Genomic DNA, 19,290 nt, shown 5'->3' on the forward strand with positions numbered 1-19,290 from the left:
ACTTATCACAGATAAGTCATTTGTGTAAGCACAAAGAAACAATACCTAGTTCACAGCCTGAGGCAGCAGGTGTGCATGCCCTCTAAGTCATCAGCCTTCCACTCTTTTCACAGTGGTGGATACATTCTTCTCCTGGGAGAGTACTCGCTTATTTTAAGTCCCTCCCCACAGTCTAAATAAAGGAGTGGGCATATCTGGAGAAAAGAGAAAAGGAAAAGAAAGACCAAGAGTCTTTGTGTAACCCAGGACACAGGGCTCCATCATGCGTAGTGGTGACTTGGGATGACAAACACCATCACTTCAAAGGTCCCCCTCTTTCTTCTCCCTCTAGTTTATATGTTGAGCATAATGCCCTAGGATATGAAATATCCCTTTGGTCAGCTGGGGCCAACTGTCCTCTACCAGCTGCTTGTGTGCCTGCAACCTACCTTGTGTAAGCACTACTCAGCTGTAACAAAAACTATCAACACTGTTTTCAGCACAAATCCAAAACAGAGCCTCAAAGCTGCTACCACGAAGAAAAGTAAGTCAATCTCAGCCAAAACCAGCATAATTTTCTTATAGAATTGCTAATTTAGGGTGAAATCATTTTGAGATTAGTATGACCTCATATACCAAAATATGTTAGCACAGGGCTATAGGGCTAAGCACTTAATTAATGCAAATTATTGTAGAGAATTAAAATCCGGGGAAAAAAAATGATATATAAAAACCACAACCACCACCCTCTCTCAACTAATTATTCTTTTACCTTCCATACATGCATATCCTTGTTCGAGGTGTAGAGGAGAAAGATTCTGTGCAGAACTGTTCTGATTTTTAACATAATTCAGTAAAATCAGGTTTCACAAAGTTCAAAGAGAAATTGGTTTCTATGCATAGATTTGCAAAACTACAGATGCAGTTTTCATTTAATGTTCTTATCTAGCCATATTCTTTTAAATCAGGTACAATGACATTTCTAAGCTCAGATAAACCTCTCCTGGCAGCTCACTCAAAACAATTAACATTAGCATTGAGAACATAATATCAGTGATTTGATTTCCATTTTAGTCTCCTTAAAATTAATACAATCTCACATAAGAAATATATCATGTTAATATTTAAATCAATCTAAAGCTTTTGCACAAACAAATATTATTTATTTCCTTGAGTGCCATTAACCCTACAGATTCCCACTGGTAACCTTGGAATTCAGGATTTATTTAGAACATTTTTTTTTTTTAATTTAGCTGCTCCAGCAATTTTGTCTTTCATTTTAAAATATGCTATATCTCCAAACACATCACAGCCCACACTGATAATAGTTTATAAATAAACATTGTTACTCATTTGCATTTTGCAGCTTCTGTAAAATATGCATTAGCCTTCATTATTCTGTTCATGAACCTAATGATAATTTCTACATTGTCTTTTTTAATTGCTTTCCAAGTTCATGGTACTTCTTCTACATAATAATCTTACATTTACATTGAATTCTTTATCCTGAAAGATACCAAAGCCCTTCAAAAATTGTGAGCTGAATTCTGTCCTCAGTTTCATCCAAAAACCCACCAGCTGCAAAGAAGTGGAAATCTCTGAGGAGATAATTCGATATCTTGAATTAAAAAAAATTGATCATTTCAACAGAAAGTAAAGAACTAGTTCAAACTGGTAAGAAGTGGCTTCCTGTAATTTAATTTGTTTTTCTTCTAGGATTTCTCATTTTTTTTTCATAAATAGGTTTCCCTAATCAGCTGGCAGTTTGGATTAAGTTCAAAGACAGTCCTTATTAAAAGATGATTTATCTTCTAATTTCATGCCAGTTTTCACTGAATTGCTATAGCTCTGTGCATATGTCATATTTTGGGGGCTTTTTTCCCCACCCCTAGTTTTTCTTAAGCTGTTAAGCAGGTCAAAAAATGTCGAAGTTTCAGGTAATTTCCAATCTACCATGTACAAGGGGGATCCATCATGTTAGTCATCATATTACAGGTCTTTGTCTGATCAGAATGTTCTGGTAGCTTTCAGCAAAAATATTCTTGTGCTCTCTAACAATAATTTAACATCTAGCATGTATGCTCTAAGTTTCAGTTTCCAAACCCCAGTATTTTCATGCTGTTCAGCCTAAAATATTTGCATGAAAATGAAGATACTATTACCATCCAAATTACAGATTTTGAACGATGTTTTTTAATAGTCAAGTGAATCAAGTAAAACAAAATAAAAATATTTAGAAGTTAAAGAAGTTGTCAGTTTTTGGATAGTATGGAGTCTGGTGAGGAAAACAAATCAGACGTGTATTATCTGGGGATTTTTCAGGATATAGATTTCTTACGGATTTTTTTTCTGTTGTTTTAATTTATAAGACTGTTTTATGAAGGGCTCCTTCAAAACCTGTATTTCTTCCTCCATTTTAGAAACAAATTAGCACTCCTTGTATACGTACTTCTCTCTGCACAAGGATGATACTCCAGATTAGGTTAAGTGTTGAAGACGGTCTAATGGAGCCATGTTTAGAAAAGCGGTGATCAAAAATTAATGTCAAATCATATTTTGTAAAGCAATCTGCTTTTTCAGCAAATATTTTTCACCAAATTTTTGTACTGATTCCAGACTACTGCTTTTCCACGCTTGCAGATCTACCATGCAATATAAGTTTCAAAAAATCTTTATAAAGTAGACATGTTTAGAAAAATATTACTATGTTTTTTTTGCATTTTCTTACTTTTCTTCAGCAATAATTTTTACAAATTTTCTGAACATTTTTTAAAAATGCACTTTACAACACATACTGAGAACTTGTTTGGTCTGATAACAAAAGATTATGGGCATCAGAAGATAGTGTCACTATAACTTGAATAACAGTAAGGTACAATTTTTTTACCCACAGAAGACCTACATAACTGGGGCAGTGGGGAAGCATATTTTGTCTTAATGTGAAAGTTCTAAGAGAATCAGCTTTTTAATTTCTTACATTGTTAACGGTAATCTTTCTTTATACTCTTCTTTTGATGCGTGAGATTTCTTAATCTCACTGACCTCCTAAAGCATTTAGAAAAAACCCCTTGCTTGTTTTCACAAAGCTAATCATGTCCATGAAACAGGGATAAAAAGAAAAATCACCAGACCAAAATTCGCATTCAAGTTTTGTTACAAAACTGACTGGATGGGTTATTAACAAGCATGTTCATAAGTGAATACAAACATGAACATAGCTTCTAGATATTCTCAAGGTGGCTCAGTATGTCCCATCTCCAGATCTGAGTATCTTCTCCCAGATATGTTTATTTTCATTCTAGAAGTCTATTCACTTGATTTTTCTTTTCTTAGCAAGAGAAACATATAAATCCCAACAACTTTCATAGTATAGATTGTTACTCATGTTTTTTCTTAGATCATTGAATGACAAATTTCCCATTCCCAAAAATCTTTATAAGTATGGGTTATGAATGTGTACTGGGCAAGTAGGAGTAGGGTAGGTTTTCAATCAAAAAAACAATATTTATGTTACTAACTAATGTCTCACTCATCTCTGGATATTTGGTTTTTTAATTTTTACAGGAAGGATTTCATACAGGAATGATTCTTATATCTTTTTGCATGAGAAATAATTCTGTACCTGAATTTGCAGCTGTTGTTCATCTGGGTGATCTCGTTTCTGATGCTCAGGAGAGACTTGCCATAGATCGTCAGCTATGTAAAATCTTGAGAGGCCACACATGCCACAAAGAGAAAATGTAATTGCAATTCATATGAGACTATGAAGTGTTAGTATAAAAGGTCACAGCACATTGTCATTTATTCCTCAGTAGCTGAAGTCTGGAAGGAGAATCCTCTGTAGAAATGTAGAGATGGTTATACCCTGGAACAATAAGAGAAGAATAAGAGAGGTCACAGTCACTAGAGGAAGGATCTCAGAGGTGCAGAAAGGAAGAATCTAGAGGAACTCAATTATTATTCACCATCACTGGAGAGGTCTTCAAAAACCTCTGAGGCAAACAAAAGAAAAGTCAGCTCAGACACAGATGTCCAAAACATCAACTAATTTTTATTGTGCAATAGGATCCAAAATAATTTCTCTGTTAGGACAGTCCCCATGCCTATTTGTGCTAGGGCAAATGGCCAGTTGAATTGCACATAAAACACAGGGAAATTTCCACTTATTTCACCAACCTTTTATAATGATAAACCCTTTTATATATCTCCCTTTGTTCCCATTCACCTTGTCAGCAGCTTCTTCCACTTCATTCCTGCAGATACTGAAAGCAAACCAGCTAGGAAACCATTAAGTTGTTTGGTTTTAACTCTGGGGAGTTGTTATTTCCCCTAGAGGTAAACCCACAACTCTTAAGGGGTCTGTAGTGTCATTAGAGTGTCAGATTTCAGACACAATTTAGCCTGCTTTTCAAGGTAAGAAATCCCTTGCAGATTATGTTTCAGCCACCTAAATTAGATACAGTTAAAAAAGACTGGGACTACACATATGCTTTTACCTTTTGTAATGGAAAATTAATTAGGTTGTTTTTAATGGGTCAGAGGATGTGTAAAATATCCTGCCAAAAAAAAAAAAAAAGTGAAAGTATGGAGAGGGTAGGAAAAGACATTAGATTAAACATAAACTCTAAATTTTATCCTTTTTTTTAAATTGCATATTGTCAGCAACTGGACTCTAATATATTTTAGAGTATCTGCTTTCTGGGCAATTTGTCTTAAATTTGGATATGTGCAGAAGCATTAGAAGGAGTCACAGGAAGGAGACAATCCTAGAGAGGAGAAAGCAATAAAACTGCTTGCCTCACTGCAATATTTAAAAGCTGGAACAGGCCATTTCTCCACTACAAGGCCATTGCTTATAGCCCTGTTGTAGGCAGAACTTGTATTTGCTGTCTTCTTACCTTAGCTTTGGAATGACAAGATAAGTGGGGAATTGGAAACTACGGATGTGTCATTCCCCCTTCCATTTCACAGTGCCTCCTTTGAATGTACTATGAAGGTTTTCTCCACGCTTTTCAAATTACCTTTGACTAGAGCTCTGTCACCATGTTCCTAACTTTTGTAAAGGTGTCAGCTGTAAGAGTCAGGCCTTTAAAAACTTACAGGAAAATCTGGACTTCTCTGTTTGGCTGACAAGTTTGTTTTCACATTCATAAGCGCTACAACCTTTTTTTTTCCAAAACGAAACCAAAACCAAAACCTGTAATACTTATACTTTCACACCAACTTTTAAGTACTAGGTTTTTCATTATAGTTCTTTCCTAACCCTGTTCTGAATCTGACAATGGTAATATTAATTATCAATAAGATCAAATTTTTAAAGACATACTTATTCCTTGGTGCCTCAATTGCCTCAAGTGCAAAAAGGCTGATGTTAGGTTCCCCCAAAGCCATCTCTTCTCCAGCCTGCAGGAGACACTGCAGGCTCCTGCTCATTATCTGCCACATCCTACAAGCCTGCTACAGAAGAGCTTCTTGTCAAGCAGTCTCCAGCCTATATTGTTATTCAGGGGATTTATTCTTTCCCAGGTGTATGAGTTTGCATTTATCTTCATTGAATATAATTAATTTCCAGTCAATCCTTTCCTTCAACTTTGCCATGTCTCCCCGGACAGCAGCCTTACCCTTAAGCATATCAACTGGTTCCCTCCTCATCTGCTGTCTACTGAATACCATATGTGCAAGCACTCCATAAAGTCCTCCAGGTTAACAATCAAGATGCTAAGCAGGGCTGGTCCCTTTGTTACGCTGTTTGCTACCAGCAACCAGGTAGAGTACAACTCACTGTCCACCACCTGTTGAGTCTAAACACCAAGTTTTGTACCCATCTGGTTTTAATCCGATACAGACTGTATCATACTAGCTTGCATACTGTGGAAGACTGTCAGAAGCCTTGCTAAAGCTGAAGTAAATGGCACCCATTTTTTTTTCTGCTGATCAAAAGTCTGGTTATTTAACCACATAAGGAAATCCACTGGGTCAAGCATGTTTTACCCTTGGTAGATCAAGGTAAACTCATCCAAGACACCTTTTCTGTCACAGGCACAGAAATATGTTTCAATATGATCCACTCTATGATTTTCCCTGGTATTGAAGTTGATTGACTAGTTTGTACTTCCCCATATAGTTATTTTGGTACTTTTGGTTCGGAATGTAATACTGGTTTCCCTCCAGTCATCTCGGACATTCTCCAATTTTCAGTTTTTGAAAGAGGTTAAAGAGGAGCCCTATGGGGATTATTCAACTTATTATTACTAATTAGTGACAGCTTCTTGCTCCTTATCTATGCAGATGACTGGCTGGGGAGTTCCTTGACCACTGAACAAACTAATGGCTTAACTGTCCATGCAATAATAGACCTGATGTCTAGATTTCCCTCACTTACAAGAAAAGCTTGATTTTCGTGGTAGTATTGACTTACAAATCAATCCTATAACTCACACCACACCGTAGTCACTCAAATACTATGGAAATATATCTATGCTTACTGAAAAATGTAATTATGTAACTACCATTGTGATGTATTTGATGAAAAATGTGATTTTTTATGTGGTCAGCCATGGCACAAATGAAGAAAGATTTGCTTTTCTTATTTTTTCACATCCAAACATATTGACAGGCAAATCCTGCAATGTCTTTAGGGCAATACACAAGCAAACTGTTTCTAAATGCTATTTTACAAAGTCCATTATATTACCAAACAACAAATTTTCTTAATCATTATAAATACACTTACCATCATTCTTAATTCTGTGCTTGTAATCATGAAATTTTAAGTTTCAATTTAGTGATTTGAATTGCTTGAATGCAAACTGAAGTTTTAGATACCTCAAGCATCTGTATATTGAAATGATTAGTTATAATTTTAATTTTTTTTAGTTTATAATTTGAAAATGTAATTATGCATCTTTCTCTATCTTGTTCTCTCAAAAATTTTATAAATCACAATTATTTCTAGACACATAAGGTGTGACAAGTGTAGCAACTCTAATACTAGACTCCAAACCATTATCTTTGTGCAGAATACTCCATGACAAACAAAGACAAACATATAGCCATAGGAAGCTGAAGAAAGAAAAATTCATATACCTTAAGTCACTTGTTCTGTATTGTTGTCAGTAAGGCAAGCAAAATATTAGGATGCTTTATGATTATAAATATGTATTACTAGTTCTATACACATAAATATACAATACACTAACTGCAATTATGTATTGCATAAGCTAAAAATAATTGGAAAATCTTCTTTGTAATGGAATTAGCTTAACATTTATTACTTCTGATATGTTAAGAGGTCTAGTTACATTTTATTTAGAATTATATATTTGTAAGGGACAAGGCTCAAGTGGCTATTCTGTGAGCTCAGACAATGCCTCAAGGGAGAGTTCCAGAGGTAAGACAAAGGAAATCACAGCAGAGGAAGGCAGGGAGAGTGGGGTGGGAAGTGGGGGGACACAGGCGCTGCTGTCAACTTCCCTTGATTGACTGGTGTCACAATCACTCCTGAAACTGGAATGAGAGAAGGCTCCAGAAGTCAAGTACCGGGGTCAATAAACCTGGGGCATGTGCAAGCCACATGGCTCCACCCAACACCCCTGTTCCAGGACACCCTCTCTCCCTCCTCTTTACCCTCCTCCACCCACAATGCCTTCTCTCATCTTCCCTCTGCCCCAGCTCTGTAATACAAGGACTACATCACCTTCTCATGAAATCACAAAAATTAAGTGGATATAATTGTGAGAGAATCAAAGTTTATAGAATACTTGTTCCATTAAAGTTGGTGTTTACGTAAGGACTTTAAGTGTTGTGTCACCTCAGTCCACACTGAATGGACCTGTGAATCTTAATCACTCTCCCCTTCTCCAGGGTGGGATGTGTCGTATTAATTGGTGTCACAAACAGGATCCCTTCAGTGTTGGAAGGTCCTAAGTGATACGGATGCTCCACCTGGTGAGTGTGTGAGGGACAGTTGAGAAGTGACCTCTCAGCAATAAGCTGGGAGAGTTTAAAGCAGTGGCAAGCCAGGTCTGACCTGCAAATGCCAGTGCTTGAGTCTTCTGCTGTTATTGAAAAGTTGAAGGAATATAAGGTGTGCCTTTTCCCATGAGGAATGGCATGAGGCCATACTAGCTCGCACAGTCCAAAATCTGGAGCAGATAGAATTACACTACTTAAGGAACAAAAGACACAATCAGAGAATGGAAAAGCCCCAGTGTGTGCTGCACTGGGAGCAGCACTCAGAGTGGTGCAGAAGCAGAGGTACCTAACCTGGATGTCACTAACTACAATAGCATATACAAATATCCCTATTTTTGCCAATTTAATTAGAGATATTTAATTGTCATCATATCTAATGACAGCAACAAAAACAACAAAAAGCAATCTTGCTCTTACCTGTTCTTGTTAGTCTGTATTTTTCCGAACCACACTGAAGGCACTTGATTTCTTAATACCTTCTGACAGTGAGTAATTGACTCTTATAATACCTTTTAGTCATCAATATTATCAGCATTTATATAAACTTTTTATTTCATATTTTTCACAATTACTTGGACAGTATGTATTGTACTGCTATCCTGCAATAGCTAGACCATAAAAGAACTGATCACTTGTATAGAGCAGATATTAGTTCTTTACAAAGTGATGGACTCTAACCTCACTGTGAAATTGCAAGTAACTGTTTCGGGAAGAAGAGTGATACCAGCAGTGACACACTAGTGAGCTGCACATTTTTTACAGCATTGTTTATGTTATTATTCCAAACAACATCTGAGCTGTCACAAATTACCTACTTGTTTAAGGTTTTGGGTGTTTTCATTTCATCTCAAGCACCAGTATTGTCTTCAAGACAGCAAAGAATGAATGAACTTGTGCTTTGGGCACTGGTTCATAGCTAAACACTTCTCAAACTATGAGATGTTTGGGATTGGGAAGAGCTCTTAAAATTTATATGAAGAGTCTATAAGAAAATCTTCAGTTTACGGCATAATACCTGCACTAATCTGGAAAACAAATTAGTAGTAGTAGGTCAGTCGAGCTCAGAATACAGACACATGTAAACTAACAGATATCAGGTAATGATTGTATGCACAAAATTGTTTACAAAAAGTCCTTACTCGCTGATTTGATTTTTCAATTTCCCATCCTCTGATGCTCATCCATGTCTCCAGAAACTACCATTTTAAACACAAAGTAGCCTTCTTTTTTTCAGTTACTGTAGTCACCTGCAAATTTGGCTATTTATAATGGTTTTCATTTTGACTAATGTTTTTCATTTTGCTTTAATGCATATGCATTCAGCCTACATTCTAAAATAACAGTGCTTATATCTTCTGTGTAAAGTTTTTATCCGTTTCATCACATCTTTGTTAGTTTATATGTTATTTACTTATGAACCATAGGCTTCCTTGTTCTAATTTATTAACTGTTGAAAGAATTATGCTAGTGCTAGGTCTGCAAGATTAGGTCCTATGTTTTAATAAATCTCCCTTATAAATTATCCCTCCTTGCAGTTCTTACAGTAGCACTGCAGGTTCTGTGACTTTCTTTATAAATGAAGGCCAACCCCTTGCTCCATTAAAACCACTGGCAAAATTCCTGTTGAATATAGTATAAATATATTTAAACTCTTATGTCTCAGTTGTCAAATAATAGCTAGCACCTACAGTGATAAACACTTCCTCTTTATTTTTTTAACCTTGACAAAATAAGCAGGTTAATGTCAAAGCAAAACCTAATGGCAGTTTAGTTTGATGACACCACCACATCACTTTGCTTTGTAACTGGCTGCAGATTTCTGTGTTTTGTTTTTTGTTGGTTTTTTTGTTTGGTTGGTTGGGGTTTTTTGTTTAATTTTGCTCTTGCCACACATCAGGTATTCCAGAGTTCTGAAATTAACTTATGGAACATGAATGCTGCACTACTTTGAAACTCTACAGTGTTATGCAATTAAAAACCATGGTACCAGGAATTGTTTTACCCTTTGAGAAAAAGAGTTCCTTCTGTGGCAGTGCCTAACACATAACGGCCTGGTCCTGCAAAGTCCCAATTATTGTAAGATTTTCAGCATGTTCACCACCAAGTGAAACCAACTAAATATTTGTTAAATTTAATCAGATTAAGGAAATCTGCTCTGCACAAGTATTTGGTGTCAAGTCCAAAGAATTTAGAGGTACTGTCCTCCACACAAAATCTTGTTCTATGTCCAAATTTCATAATATAAGCATTCAATAAGCAAAACAGTGATGAACATCTGCTAAGGTGATGAGTGCTGAGATGGAGAGCAGTGTTTATCTTGACTTTATCAAGGCTTTCAACACTGGCTTCCATAACATCCTCATAAACAAGCTGATGAAGTATCTGCTAGATAAATGGTAACTGAGGAGGATTTAAAACTGAACTGCCAAGTAAAAAGGGTGGTGATCAGAGGCAGAAAGTCCAGCTTGAGGCCAGTCACTAGTGGCGTACCCCAGAGGCTATTGAATCAAAAATGACCTGGGCTATGGACAGAATGAATCCTTAGCAAGTTTGCATATAAAACAAACCTGTGAGGAATGACTGATACTCCATGCCTGTCCTGCTATTCAGAGAGTTCTGGACAGACTGGTGAAATGGGTTGGGAAAAACCTCATGAAGTCCAGTAGAGAAAAATGCAAAGTTCTCCCTCTGAAAGGAGATAACTCAATGCACTAGCATGTCCTAGAAGCTGACTGGTTGGAGAGCAGCTTTGCAAAAAGGGACATGTGGGTCATGGTAGAGGCCAAACTGACCATGAGCCACTTATGTGCTCCTTTCAGGCTGGGCTTCCCAGTGCAGGACATAATGGAGTGACTCCAGCAAAGGGCCACAAAGGTGGTTTAGAGACTGGAATGTCTGTTGTATGAGGAGAGGCTGAGAGATCTGGGAGTGTATAGCCAGAAAGCAACTCAGGAGGAAGTTGTTCACATCTCTAAGTGCCTGCCTGGGGGAAAGGGTGAATAGATGAGATGGAGCCAGCATCTTCTCAGTGATACCCAGTAATAGGACAAGGGGCAATGGGTGAAACTGAAATACAAGAAATTATCTTTTGAGCCACTCTGGGCATGGGCAACTTTTTCTACTGCAGAAGCAGAATTACGCCAAGAATGTACAGAATGACGCACAGTCTAAAAGCAGCTAGTCCCAATAGAACTGTTTAAGAATTATATAATATCCTTTATTCAAAGGCAAAGTCAAATTCCATAAATCTGCAGTTTTTCTTTCTATAACACAACCCAAGGAATGTTACTTAGTTTATATTTACATAGTGACAGAAATGTGCCTCATGTAGAAACACATTTTTTCCACTTTTCACTATTTTCTGGGGAAAACTCAACTGCTCCGAACTGATGATCTCAGTTTATCCTGTTTGCATCTCTGCCCCTGCCCCTCCTGTAACACTCAAAGCTATCCTCACCGCTTGTGAAAAGTCTCTACTGTAGCTGATGAAAGACTCTTGAATGGTGACATGTGACTAAGGAGAAATGTTATCAGGCAGGACTTTTGGGTTGGTTTTTTTTTTGAATATGTGCAGGAGGACTTAACTCTCGTGGTCTCTCTGGAACATATGGTTTGCTATGATCCCAATGGTAGGGTACATACCTGAAGCGTCAGATAAAATTCTGGGAATTTGCTGTGCTTTGTGCCTATAATAAATAGACCTTACAGATCTCAAGATTACAGCTAAAAAAAGATTTAAAAATTCACACCTAGAAGATATACATCATGATCATGAATTGCAAGATCAAAAGTCTTGCTCAGTAATGGAAACATTTACAATCAATCAATCAACCACATACCCCTCTGAAATTAGTTAGTATATTAAGTATTACATTACACTATGTTTCAAAACAGCTTTTTTAATACCACACTTACGATAATTTTATTTGCTCTACAAACACAGACTGTAATTGGATTTTTTTTTAACAGGGTAACAGGATAATATAACAGCATCAGGCCTCTAACAAAACCAACTTTACAACAGTGTTCAGTTTAAAACTTTGCATATTTGGGCACTCTTAACAAAATAACACCCCATAGGAACCTATTGTCAGAGATTTCTCCGATTCTAGGCATTTTCCCTGTCATTAGGGTGTCTTAGGTTTTGCCATTTTTCTATTAATAGCGTCTGCTGACAGTTAGTGTCCAGAGCAATAACGTTTTCAAGCAGCTAGCAACAATGGTAGCAGTATGGAGTACGTTACATTTGATTTTCTTAGGCATGACTCAGGAGAAGATTTATACTAAAGAAAAAGTTTCAATACAGTGAAGAAGGAAGTTGACAAAAAAATCATAAATTTCTGCATAACAATTTTAAAAGAAAGTACCAAGACTTGAATCTAAATTTTCAAATTCATTGTATTTGAGACTTTATTGAGGGCTTATCTGATACAGTTTTTACTAGAAAGAGTGACTTATCAAATATAATTATTTCCAAGCTTTGAAAAACATAATAAACAAACAAAAACCCAAATTACTTACAAGACATTATGGCAGACTGCAAATGTTACTAAAAATTTCAGCCTTGAACAAAGATAAAAGAAACCCTTGCATTTTTATCAGTGTCAAACCCAGATACTTTTCCCTGAAATCTTGCACCGGCAAATAACAGTTTTTACCAGTAATTTTATCTTCAGTATATAATGTTCATAATTTAAAAACAAGGTTTTTCAAAAATAAACTTTCTTAAAGCCCCTTCAAAATTTCACGCATATGATTGGAGTATCTCCAGTGCTGATAAACATGGCTCTGTGAAAACTGCTCAATTCTTCCCCTCTTTCCACCTTCCCCAGACCCTCCCTTGAAGGATTCTTCCTTGAAAGAAGGGGTTTTGCACTGACTGAGGCAGTACACCTCTCACTATACCCATGAAAAATTACTGGGCTAGTTTAAAAAAAAAAATCAACTTAGGATTTACACTTTCCTACACCTAAGCATTTCACATTGCTACGAAGCTTTGGGAAATAAAAGAATTAATGTTCATTGAAAAGTTAGAAAGTAATTTTAGTATTTCGGTAATACCTGAACAAGGTAAAATTGTCTCTAACCTCCACTTGGCTACATCATCTAAGCAGATTGGATCATAGGGTTTACTAAAAAATCCTGGTTTTGTCTATGTCAAGCACCATTTCTGCAGGTTCTCCATTCCTGATTTTGTTCAGAAAAGTGAAAGGTCAGACACAAATTATGTACATACGACTCACATAAGGGCATAAATAACAGTGTAATAAAGTGTCTTCTTTTATCAGGCAGACTTTATTTATTTATTTACTTACTTACATACATACTTTGCTGTGTGCTGGCAGAGTGGCTAAGGAACCAGAACAACATTTTAGCAGCCCAGCACTGTTAAACCATGAAATGTGAACTGCAGTCAAACTGTTAAGGCAATAAGTGCCCTAAATCCTTCCCCTAAAGTGTTGAAAATCCAAAAAAAAAACAAGAGTATTAGCATGATCTAAAGTTATTTTTTCAGCTGCATAGTCCAGAAGTAAATGCTTTGAAACCAAAATAAACTAGACATCTCTGTTTAAGTGGAAACACATCTGAGACAACACAAACTAACACCAGCAGCTCATAGGTGAAACTCACAGCCTGTCAGACACATTGACAGTTGTTCAGACAAGAACACTAGGTGTAGTGTACCTGATAGCAAGACTACTTAAAAAGTACCCAGAGCCCCAACTGGCTTCTCTTTAAAAACTACATGAGAATAGATCAAAAATTTTCATACACAAATGTTATGCTTTGCGATTTCTGTCTGTCTGTGTGGGCAATGTTAATCACTTTGCTTACAAATTCTACTTTTGCTTTTGTAGCCTGCTTTCTATTTTATTCTATTTATATTTATTGGCGTTTAAAGTAATCAACAAAACAAGTTAAAACAATTTAAAACAGCAACCGTAGGAGCAACAGAAACAGAAAGTTTCTAGTTCATTTGCCTATCAAAATAAGTAACAGTCTATGAAACAAATCAACAAACACCTATGAGATAAGTCTACATGACTTTGCTGAACAGTGTTCCTCCTTTAAGCGTACCATAGTAGTTTGCAGTAACAGCCAATATAGATCCAGTTTTATTCTGCGGGTTTGACTGGTGTAATCCTTAAGAGAATCTTATACTTCTTGGTACAGGGAAAAATGACAAACACTGTCTTTTTGAGGTGTGTTTATATCAAGTGACATAAAACTGCATGCATCACATCATCTTCAGGAAATAGTTGCACCACTGTATTAAGTTTTACAGACATATATTTAGAATGGGATTACTTACTTAAAATATTCTTCAACTCTCAGTCTTCTACCACATCTTTGACATACATCAGGTCTGCTGTAGGTCTGCTGTAAACACCTTTCTATTGAATAGAATACTGAGACCACAAAGTGAAAAAGAACATGACAAACACTTCTTAATAAGCTTGAAAGACTGAAATGTCATTTAGTATGTGAAGAATACAGATTTTTTAACTAGTAAGGCTATTATTCTCTATGACCTAATAAGAATATAAAGTAACTGTTTATCTATTCAGCCAAAATGTAGTGAAATCAAAACCTAAGTAACATTTAGATATTTCATTCATAAAAGCATTTGCCCTTAAATACTTTACTTGTAAATAGGTGCATGATCTTAGAGTTATTTCTCTGGCATCTCTTCATTTTCTTGCAGTATTTTCTGATTATGCCTTTTCCAGCAATCATGCCCTATACACGAACAATACAGTTGTCTGCCAATTGTTTTAATTTTCTATGTATATTTCTGCTGATGAAATCCAGTCCTTGGAGTCCTCAAGTATATATTCTTGGTAGTACAACTTGAGCAATGAATACTGCAAATTTCCAAAAAGCATTAAGCAGCTAAGCTCAAGATTTCACATAAATCATAAAGTATGCCGTTGTACTACAGTAATCCGCAGTTAAAATAGAATAGCAGAATACAGTTCTTTTTAAAAAAGCAACAAACCTGCATCATTGCCACTGTTATCATGGGCTATTCTATTTAGCTTTTGAAAAGCTTTGCCTACCTAGTTGTTATGCGCGTCACAAACGTCAATGACCACAGCCTTACAAAACTCAGTCAATCAGAGAACTATTACCATTAGCTTACAGCTGAGGAACTGAATCATGACAATCGTTAAAGGCTGTCTGCATTTATTTATAAGGAGTGCAACGTGAGAGGTGTGGGTTTGTAGGTGAAAAGAGCTGGTGAGGAATGTCTGACACTAAGTGAATTCCTGGAACCATTTCTAGGGGAAGAAAGTGCCCTTGAGTGATGCTAGCATGATATTTAAATTTCAAAACTCATTGAATTCTCTGGCCTTTGAAGCGAGTCTGGTAAATTGTATTCCTGAGGAGATGTTTCTAGATTTTCATTTAATACACTTCTTGCTCAAGTTTCCTATTAGTGCAACCTTCATCACAGAGTCTTTGCTCTGCTCCTGCTCCATGTTGAACTATTCTTGCACACTGGTCAGGTAATGGATAGTGAACTCCTCATGGGAATGATGGAAGATCAAAAAGAGAAGATCAGCAATGAATAAATCTAAGGTGGCCTACATGTCTCAGAGAACCAGGGACTGAAGCCAACTACAAGTTGAATTGCTTTATGTGCACTCTTGAAGTGCCTGCCCAACTCCATTTGATCGAAAAATTTCTATCAAATTCATCCGAGTATTCATTTTTTGCACAAACACTTTTTTAATACATGTCTGATCTTAACAAAAGCTGTACCACAAACATACCCAAAGTGTGCCACAAGGCTGTTGCAGTGCGAGAAATTTAAACTTCATCACATCTTCTGAGTTTCGTTCTAGAGATTTCTCAGTGAAAGTATTTTTCTAAATGGTTACTTAGATTCTTTTTAAGTGTGAACATATGCCAGGTCCAGATGCTCCTTTATTCCATAATCTGGCCATGTAGCATGTTCAGATATTCTGGTGCTGTGCAACAGCTTTGTATGCTACCTGTCATCCTGGACTACCCAATTCTCTTTAAACCATTAATATTTTTTGAGGGACCAAATGTATCCACAGACAAAATAAACACAATAAACTCAAATTTAAAGGATGTTTTACAGTGATTTATGATGACAGATTACGGCTAATAAAATTCTCAAAATTGTTCTTTTACTTTTTGGAATATGCAGACAGAAGTAGACAAATAAAGGAAGGGTATTATTAGAGTTTGGATTGTTATGGTCTCAATAGTTGGACTATGGTAGGATGAAGCAGACAAAGGTTGAAAGAGGAAGAATAAAAGCATGATGTAAAGCAATTGCCTAGGACAGTAACATTGCTTAAAAAATCCTCATGTATTCTTGAAACAAATGTGTCCAGAACTTGCTTCTAGAGCTCCATTACTTAAGTTGTCATTTCATGCTTTTTAGACAAAGCATCAGACTTTTGACAGATGCATTTCAGATGTTTTCATTCCATTCCTCTTGCCTTCATGCAGCTCCTGCATTTTATAGTTCCTCAGAGTGAGACTCAGCAGAGCTCATAACCGAGGTGAGTAGAGGCAAAATGAACAGTCAAACAATCACAATAATTAGCAAACCATAGTAAATCATCCAGTGTGGCATTTCTGAAAGAGTAAAGGATCTGTACCTAGGACGCATTAGTGCAGGGGAAAGTTAGGTGTCCATCAACTTCCATCCAGATATCACCAGTCCGATTAATCACCACTTAGGAACTATTAGGCTTGACAGCATGACCCCTGTCAATCACAGTTGGTACAATGCGGTGCTGAAAACGGAGCAGTCGCTAAGGACAGCCTTATTTCCATGGCCCTATTTCTAGCTAACCTGTTTTGGCAGAATGTTTGTGTGCATCAACAGACTGAAATGTCAGAGAGCTGAAGATGATGTGGGTGAACGTGAAAAACCAGAGAAGACTGCAGAGAAAAAGGAAGAAGCAAAAAGAAAAAATGAGCAAGAAACAAATACAAGGAGCAGCAGAAGATTAAAGATATGAATCAATGTTATAAATAATATTCTTAAAACAAGACACAGGAAGTTTTGCAGTAGGAATATAGTTCAATTTGGTTACTGTCACAGGCAGGGTAAGCATGAATGAAAATTGATCATTCAGGTTATTAAATTCTTTATGTAACAAGTGCCCTCTAGTCACTTGTTATATCACTCAGTACTCTTCTAACTAGAGCCTATATAATACAAAAGGATGGAAAGAGGCAATAGAAGTCCAAGGTCTGAAGAATTCTCTACCCTGTGATAAGACATGCACCCCACTGAAGCTGACCATTAACAATATCCACAGAGTTCATAACCCTTAAATACATATTCATATCTCTGTATGACTAACTAAAGCTCTAAATAATATTAATATTATAGATGTTTTGCATGTTTACTACATGTTCCTGTTATATATCATTACTACCTTTTTTCACTTTCATTTCATAAATAATGAGTTTAATTCTGCTTTTGTGATTTCTTTTAATTAAGGGTTTTCTTGTTTGTTTGTTTTCCTCTCCTGGAGTGGAGGGCTCATTGTAGGTATATCTATGCTTAATTCTTATGCACCTATACCTAGCACAACAAAGTAGAGCATGTGCAACAGGCATTACCAGTGGAAAACTCTTCCGGGTGCAGATAAAATAGATATCTGCACAAATGTGGTGTTTTGATTTGTCTAAAAGAGTATAGAAATAGGTCCCTCCTCTCCCTAAACCAAATATATTGTCAACAACTTTGTTATTTTAGGAGAGTGAAACATGCTAGAATGGCATGTTTACAGGAAGCAAATTAACTCAGATCTCTTTATATTTTCTTGCTTATTCTGCATTTTTGCTGTTTCTCTTCTTTTTCTTTACCGTCTAATGATAGTTTAACACACCCAGAAAAGGATACGGCAGGTTTTTCAATGGCTCTGTTGGTAGAACCTGCTCAGCCAGTCCATGCAAAGAGATGTCAGTGGGTAATTCCTTTGTGATAGAGACAGACCAGAAGGATCTTGTAGCAGTTAAGCTCTGATGAGCTTTACAATGTCATGATAATTGTAAATGATAACCAACAGTTATAATGTTATCTGGAATCTGGTGAAGCTAGTAATGTTACCTATAACTCATTTTATACCAGTAACTGCCGTAACTACTTTTAGTAACTTCCTTTAACTGGCAGAGTGACACACTAAACTAGATGCCCCATGTAATACACAGTGGAGTCCATTATTTTTCAGGTTCATGTCAAGTGGCAGCACAATCACAGAACCATTGAACCACTTAAAAAGTTTGGTTTGGGAGGGAACTTTAGAGGTCATCTACTCCCACCCCTCCCTGCAATCTTTCAACCAGATCAGGTAGCTCAGAGCCCTGTCCAACCTGAGCATGACTGTTTTCAGGGATGGGGTATCTGCTACCCCTCTGGGCAACACGTATCAGTGTTTCACCTCTCATCATAAAAAATTCCTTCTTTATACCTAGTCTGAATCTACCCTCTTGTAGTTAAAAACCATGACGTCTTCTCCCATTGCTACAGAAGCTCTCCTGCTAAGGAGTTTGACCCCCTTTTTTCATAATCCGCTTTTTACGTATCAAAAACCTTCTCTTCTTCAGGCAAAACACCAACTCCCATCAGGCTTTCCTCACAGGAGATGCGTTCCAGCCCTCTGATCATTTCTGCTGCCCTTCTCGGGACTCACTCCGACAGGTTCATTTCTCTCCCATTCTGAGAACTCCAGTACGGGCCGCAGTACTCCAGAGGGAGGCTCGTGGGAGAAGAGTAGAGGGGAAGCTCTCGCTTAGAAGCTAGGGGAGTTAACATAAAATCTTTCATTTGGTAGCTTGGTAGCCATCTGGCTGTTTTGACGCCACGACCTCTTTTTCGCCCCAGCTTAGCAGGCAAGCAAAGTTTCTGGAACGCTCTGCTGCGTAACGCGCCCGCCAGTACAAAATTTCCCAAGCAGCTGCGGAGCGCTGCGGTTCCCTGAGCGCTCGCACAGTCAGCGTGTATTTACAGTCCACTCGCACTGAAGCGGCCGCCGGGCAGCGCCCTCTCAGAGGGAGCGGGGGCAGCGCCCTGAGGGCGGCCCGGGCGGGCGGCTTCGCCCCCGCGCCTGCGGAAGGTGCCGCGTGACGCGCGCGGGGCCCGCCCAGGGCGATTCCCGGGGCGGCAGCGCCACCTGGCGGCCGCGGGCGGTGCGGGTGGGGCCGCCATCGCGGCTGCCCCGCGGGGTCGGAGCGGTGCGGGCGGGCCCGCCGGGCCTCATGGCCGGCTGTCCGCAGGGAGGGATCGCCGGCTGTCCGCACGGACGGATCGCCGGCTGTCCGCAGGGAGGGGTCGCCGGC

The 19,290-nt window shown here is 37.7% G+C and overlaps 1 long non-coding RNA gene across 1 annotated transcript; it reads right to left on the minus strand.

Annotated features, from left to right (window-relative positions):
* Positions 1-3,750: 3,750 nt before the first annotated feature.
* Positions 3,751-19,018, minus strand: LOC135406805 (uncharacterized). The gene is made up of 2 exons (XR_010426483.1): positions 14,267-19,018; positions 3,751-3,844 (listed from the first exon to the last, which is right to left on the minus strand). It is a non-coding gene; the product is annotated as an uncharacterized LOC135406805 (long non-coding RNA).
* Positions 19,019-19,290: the final 272 nt, after the last annotated feature.

The sequence above is a fragment of the Pseudopipra pipra genome, chromosome Z, assembly GCF_036250125.1.
Source record: "Pseudopipra pipra isolate bDixPip1 chromosome Z, bDixPip1.hap1, whole genome shotgun sequence".
In the NCBI taxonomy this organism is placed as follows: domain Eukaryota; kingdom Metazoa; phylum Chordata; class Aves; order Passeriformes; family Pipridae; genus Pseudopipra; species Pseudopipra pipra.